This window comes from Apium graveolens, chromosome 11 (assembly GCF_009905375.1).
Source record: "Apium graveolens cultivar Ventura chromosome 11, ASM990537v1, whole genome shotgun sequence".
In the NCBI taxonomy this organism is placed as follows: Eukaryota; Viridiplantae; Streptophyta; class Magnoliopsida; order Apiales; family Apiaceae; genus Apium; species Apium graveolens.
In genome coordinates, this window is record NC_133657.1 from 152,086,587 (window position 1) to 152,093,649 (window position 7,063).

Consider the following 7,063-nt stretch of genomic DNA (forward strand, 5'->3'; position numbering starts at 1 on the left):
GTAAAGCCAAACTTGCCAAGTTAAATGAAAAGTATGGATTGGTTTTCAAAAACTTCATTTCAGGAGAATCTAGTCAAGTGAAGAAGGAAAAGATAGTAAATGTTGGTCATCTGTCTATCAAACAATTGAATGACAGACTAGAAAAGATTGAGGTTAAAATAGAGACTAAAAGGAAAAATAATAGAAATGGTAAAATAGGGATTAACAAGCATAACAACTACACACCAGATAAGTATGCTCCAAGAAAAATCTGTGTTAAGTATGGTAGTGTAAATATTCTATCTGTTAATTGCAAAACTTCCATGCCTACTTCCATATCTGTGCCATCTGTCTGCACAGAATATGAATGCACAATTTGCTAATATGTCATTTGCACCTAATCCTTATTATGCTGCATTTAGTATGCCTCAAATGTCATTTAGCATACCCTACTGGAATAACATGTTTACTAATAGCATGCCATTTCCTGTTAATCAAAATGTGCATGATAATTCTGTTCTAATGAATGGTTTCAAATGTTCAACTCAAATGACTAAGGATGAATCTGATATCCCCAAGTCAAATGAGATAAAGCCTAAGAAAAAGAAAAAAAAGCTAACAAGGCAGGATCCAAGGAAACTTGAGTACCAAAATCAACTTGATTTGATTTTAATGTGTACAAGGAAATAAAAAGAATATATGGTACTTGGATAGTGGTTGTTCAAGACACATGACTGGTGATTCTACCCTGCTCACAGAGTTCAAAGAGAGAGCTGGCCCAAGTATTACTTTTGGAGATGACAGCAAGGGTTATACTGTGAGATATGGCTTGATTTCTAAAAATAATGTCATCATTAAGGAGGTTGCTTTAGTGGATGGTCTCAAGCATAATTTGTTGAGTATCAACCAGCTGTGTGATAAAGGCAATTCAGTAACCTTCACCTTAGAAGCCTGTGTTGTGATAAATAAGAGAAGCAACAAAGTGGTTCTCACTGGTGTGAGAAAAGGAAATGTGTACTTAGATGACTTCAACTCATCAAATGCAGAATCTGTTACTTGTCTTCTCAGTAAAGCAAGTCAAGATGAAAGTTGGCTATGGCACAAGAAGCTATCCCATCTAAACTTCAAGACCATGAATAAAATTGTAAAGAAAGAACTGGTTAGAGGTATTCCTCAAGTGGAGTTTTCTAAGAATGGACTGTGTGATGCTTGCCAAAAGGGAAAGCAAATTAAAGCATCATTCAGAAAGAAGCTTGATTCAACAATTGAAGAACCTTTGCAACTACTACACATGGATTTGTTTGGACCAATCAATGTGTTGTCCATCTCAAGGAAAAGATTTTGCCTAGTAATTGTAGATGATTTCTCAAAGTTCTCTTGGACATATTTCCTTAAGTCTAAAGATGAGGCTAGTGAAATCATTATCAATCACATAAGGCAAGTCAACAATCATCCTAATTTCAAAGTTAGAAGAATCAGGAGTGACAATGGATCTGAGTTCAAGAATTCTGTTATGAGAGTATTTTGTGAAGAAAATGGGATTTTGTATGAATTTTCAGCAGCAAGAACTCCACGACAAAATGGTGTAGTAGAAAGAAATAACAGATCACTTATTGAAGCTGCAAGGACAATGCTTGAAGAGTCTAAGTTACCAACATATTTCTGGGCTGAAGCTGTAAATACTGCATGCTACACTCAGAATATTTCTCTGGTTAATCAAGAAAAATGCATGACTCCCTATCAATTGTTCAAGAACAAGAAGCCAACTCTAAATTTTCTTCATGTCTTTGGCTGCAAATGTTATATCTTTAGAAATCAAACTGATCAGAATGGGAAGTTTGATGCTAAAGCAGATGAAGGAATTTTTGTTGGATATGCTATTGGTAAAACATATAGAGTCTACAATCTGAGAACCAACATTGTTGTGGAATCAATACATGTTGTGTTTGATGATAAACAGATTGAAGGACTGCAAGATGGAGATTACCATGAGAGCCTCAAATTTGACAATGTGGAGATGGTTAGTGATGACAGTGATGATGAAAGTGATCAAGAAGCAGTATCAAAGGATAATGCAGAAAAATCCACTACCAATGAAGCACAAAATTCAACATCTGTCGAGTTGCAAAATGCTTCATCCGTTAGGAGACAATCTGCTTTATCCGTCAGGAGACAACCAGCTTCATCCATCGGTACTCAAAATTCACCATCCGTCGGGTCATCAAAAGAAGCTAAAAGTCAGAATAGATCACTTACAGAAAGTTCCCCTTTCACAAATCAAAGATCCATAAACTCAGGGGGAGTTTCTAATAATCAAAACTCAATCACACATCAAGACAACAATGAGGCCTCTTCATCTAGAGCTAATCTACCTCAATAAAGAAAATGGACAAAGGATCACCCCTTTGAGCTCATCATTGGTGATATATCTTCTAGAGTTCAAACAAGGAGAACAACATATGATGAATGTCTATATATCAGCTTCCTCTCTAAGGAAAAATCAAAGAAGGTAGAAGAAGCTTTATTGGATCCTGATTGGATTTTAGCTATGCAGGAGGAGCTAAACCAATTTGAAAGGAATAAGGTGTGGAAGCTGGTACCCAAGCCTAAATGAAAGAATCCAATAGACACCAAATGGGTATTCAGAAACAGGATGGATGAAAATGGCATAGTAGTCAGTAACAAAGCTAGATTGGTTGCTAAGGGCTATTGTCAACAAGAAGGAATAGATTTTGATGAAACATTTGTTCCTGTTGCAAGACATGAAGCCATCAGAGTTTTCTTAGCCTATGCAACCCATGCCAATTTCAAGGTCTATCAAATGGATGTCAAAAGTGCCTTTTTGAATGGAGATTTGGAGGAGGAAGTCTATGTCAGTCAACCTCCTGGTTTTGAAGATCCAAATTTTCCAGAATATGTCTACTATCTTTTGAAAGCACTTTATGGACCGAAGCAAGCACCTAGAGCCTGGTATGACACTTTGTCAAAGTTTCTTTTAGAGAATCACTTCACTAGAGGTACTGTAGACAAAACCTTATTCCTTAGAAATGTTAATGGCTCTAGTATACTTGTTCAAATTTATGTAGATGACATTAGTTTTGGCTCTACAGATGAAAAACTTTGTAAAAAGTTTGCCAAATTGATGCAAAGTAAGTATGAAATGAGCATGATGGGAGAACTAACTTACTTTCTTGGTTTGCAAGTTAAGCAAGTTAGTGATGGAATATTCATTAGTCAAACTAAATACATTTATGATCTTTTAAAGAAGTTTGATCTAATGGATTGCACATCTGCAAAAACTCCCATGGCCACTGCAACTAAGCTTGAATTGAACACTACTGAAAAGTCTGTGGATATTTCAAGTTATAGAGGCATGGTTGGATCACTTCTGTACTTAACAGCTGGTAGGCCAGATATAATGTTTGCTACATATCTTTGTGCTAGATTTCAGGCTGATCCTAGAGAATCTCACTTAGTAGCTATTAAGAGAATTTTCAGATATCTCAAGGGAACACCAAAACTTGGCATTTAGTACCCTAGAGATTCTGGTTTTGATGTAACTGGTTATTCAGATGTAGATTATGTAGATTATAGAATTGATAGAAAAAGCACAACAGGAACCTGCCAATTTCTAGGAAATAAGCTTGTGTCCTGGTTCAGTAAAAAGCAAAATTCAGTTTCTACTTCTACTGCTGAAGCTGAGTATATTGCTGCTGGCAATTGCTGTGCACATATTTTGTGGATTAGAAACCAATTGCTAGACTATGGTCTGCAAGTAGAAAGAATTCCTATTTTCTGTGATAACACAAGTGCTATTTCCATAACTGAAAATCCAGTACAACATTCAAGAACAAAGCACATAGACATCAAGTACCACTTCATAAGGGAACATGTAATAAATGGTATTGTGGAACTACATTTTGTTCCAATTGAAAAGCAGCTTGCAGATATTTTTACCAAGTCACTGGATGGATCCACCTTTTCAAGGTTGGTAAGTGAGTTAGGTATGTTAAATTACTCTTGAACTCTTTTTAATAATTCGGAAGTTGTATTGCAGCCAGAAATTTAATTGGTATTTCAGTCTTGGATGAAATTTTGGCTAAGTCAAAATTTAAATCTCGACGGATGATCATTATCCATCGAGTTTGATCATCCGTCGGTATACATTTTGTTAATAAAATTAATTATTTTTCTGGAATATTTTATGACTCGACGGATAACTGATTTATCCTCATCCGTCAAATTGTCTTATTTTTAGCCGTTGATTCTCTGAACATTATCCATCGAGTATACTTAGAGTTTGTAAGCATAACACAACGGATAATTGATGGAATTTTTACATTTTATTTTTTAAACGGCTATTTTGGGCAATTCTTATTGGTCACTTTATTTTAATTTATTATTTTTGACAGTTATTTTTGAGATAGTATAAAAGCATAATTCATTTTCATTGTTTTTCTTTTATCATTCTTAAATCATCTGCTCTAAATTCTCTCTTTCTCAAAAGCACTTACTCTCTCTCTACAAGTTTTTACTCTCTAACAATGGCACCAGTCATCAAGATAATGTCTCAAACTGGATTTATCTATGAGAAGAACAACTTCACTGCACTTGTGAACAAGGGGATTCAACAGTCTGGTGACTACCACAAGATGATGGATTTTGTGAAGAACTGTAAACTCAACTATGCCATGCTGAAATCACCCACCATATACTGTGAAGTTGTTGAAGAGATGTGGACGACTGCAACATACAACTCAACTGATAAGACTATCACTTTCACTATTAAAGGTAAGGAATTCTATGTTAATAGTGACATTGTTAAAGCATATTTCAAGATTCTTGATAATACTGTAACTTCACCACACACATACACTGACATTGTTAATATGCTTAACTCCATGGGCTATGCACTCTCTACTTCTAAGTTAAGTGAAATTAGGAGGTTGGGTCTTAGGAAGGAATAGAGTTATCTATGTGATGTAGTTACTAAGGTATTCTCAGGTAAAATCAGTAATTTTGATTCTGTCAATATCTCTATGCTTAACATGCTTTACATGCTAGTTACTGATAAACTCTTCAACTTTAGTGATCATGTCGTATTTGAGTTGGGGTTTAAGTTAGGGGAGTTAAATAAGAAGGGTAAAAATGTTTACTATGTTAGATTTTTAATGATGCTTGCTAACCACCTCTCTGAGGATATTGTGCTTGAGAAGCCAACCAACAAATTAGATTGTTGGGTTAAAGAAAGGAGAATCATTGCAGATTTGAACAGGGCAAACCATCACAAATAGGTGCCACTCTTCTATTTTCCTGTTATGGAGGCACCTCGGGTAAGTGAGGTAAGTTCATCTGTCTCTACTCTTCCAGTCTCACACACTTCTTTACATTCTAGTGTAGCTATGGCAACTGTGTCATTGACCCAACAGTTGCCCACCCAAGCTACCAAATCCAAAATTTCAAAAACCAAGTCAAAGAAAACCCCCTCCGGTGTCTCTCAAAAGATGTCAGTTGTAAAAACCACCAAACCAAAAGAGGGGAGTGTGAAGGTGGGTAAGAAAGGCGAGGGACAGGGTGAACATCAAAGAAACCCTAGGGATAAGGTTGGAGAGGTGAGTGTTTCCCAACCTAGCCACACTGCAGTTTTCCAACAAACTGTAGTGCTTAATAAGGATATAAGCTCTTTGCTAGTTGCATCCTCCCAAAAGGATGTGACTATTGAATAAAGCTCTCAACCAAGAGCACATGCCAAAAGGGTAAGGGACACAAGCTCACCCTAAACCTATACTAGAAAGAAGAAACTAAAGACCTTTGGGGATATACAGGGTTCACACATTGTGCAAACTGGTGCTAAAGACACAGTCACTGCACCTTCTCAAAGTCAGTTTGATGTGGCTCCAACAAATGTGGAGTCACAGCCAAAATCTCTAACAATTGAAGCCCCTGAAACACCAAACTCTCCCACACACTCCTTGGATGTTGACATGATAAACACATCACTTCCAAATTCTCCATCTTTAACTCTCTTGGAGAAGCCAAAAATCCATACAAGTGAGCATCATCTTTTAGATGATTTGTTTGCTCACTTGCCATTTCTTTCTGAAACTGTGATACATCTGTGCCAAAATTCTCATCAATCTGCACAGAGTCCACAATAGTTTCCACTCCAAACATATTCATTTCTATTCACTCGATGGATATTGTTCATCTGTCGAGTAGTGATTGTATCCCGACGGATAAGCTTAACAGCAGTTATCCGTCGGATAGTCAAACCACTAACCCGATGGATATCCCTTATCTGTCGAGTGTCTCTGCACAACTTCAAATTTCATCAATTATCACAAGTGCAGAAGACTTAGTGGTAGTGCAATCACTCCTAGGATTGAGGGAAGGGAGTGAAATGAGTGAGAGTCTGGTTTGCTCCCAGGAAAAAGAAGAGGAAAAGAGTGACCAAATGCAATCCAGTTCTTCAGGATTGGCAAAAGTGAGTGTGAAGAGTCCCACCTTAGATGGTGAAGGTGATGGTGGGGAGCCAAGGTGAGACCTTGATGCAACAAAAGAGAGATCAAGAGAGAAATGCAGGTACAGGAGTGATAAGGGTGGAAACCATTACAAGTGAGTCAATGAGTGTCAATGATGCAGAAAGGAAAAGGCTATTTCAATAAGAATATCAAGCTGTTATAAATTCCATTTCCCTAGATGCTGAGACATTTACTCAATCTGTGATAACTTACCAAACTCTAGATGTACAGGTCAATGAGGAGGCTGAAAGATTGCTGAACTTGGTGCATACAACACAATCTTTACAAAGAGCAAAGGATGCAATCACTGCTATACCTTCCAACATTGGTAGTGATTTGGAACTGGATGAGACTTCTTTTGGGGATGATGGTGGTGATGATGAGGAAGGTAGCATGGACATAGGGGGAGATGCAGATACTCTTTCCTGGATGCTCACAAAAGGATGCTCCTACTCACATCTCCAATCAACACTGTTCAAGCTGATTCATGATACTCAAGCAGCCATTCAGGCATCTTCAAATGCTAGCACAAAGCAACTACTCAAAGCACATCTTGAAGCACT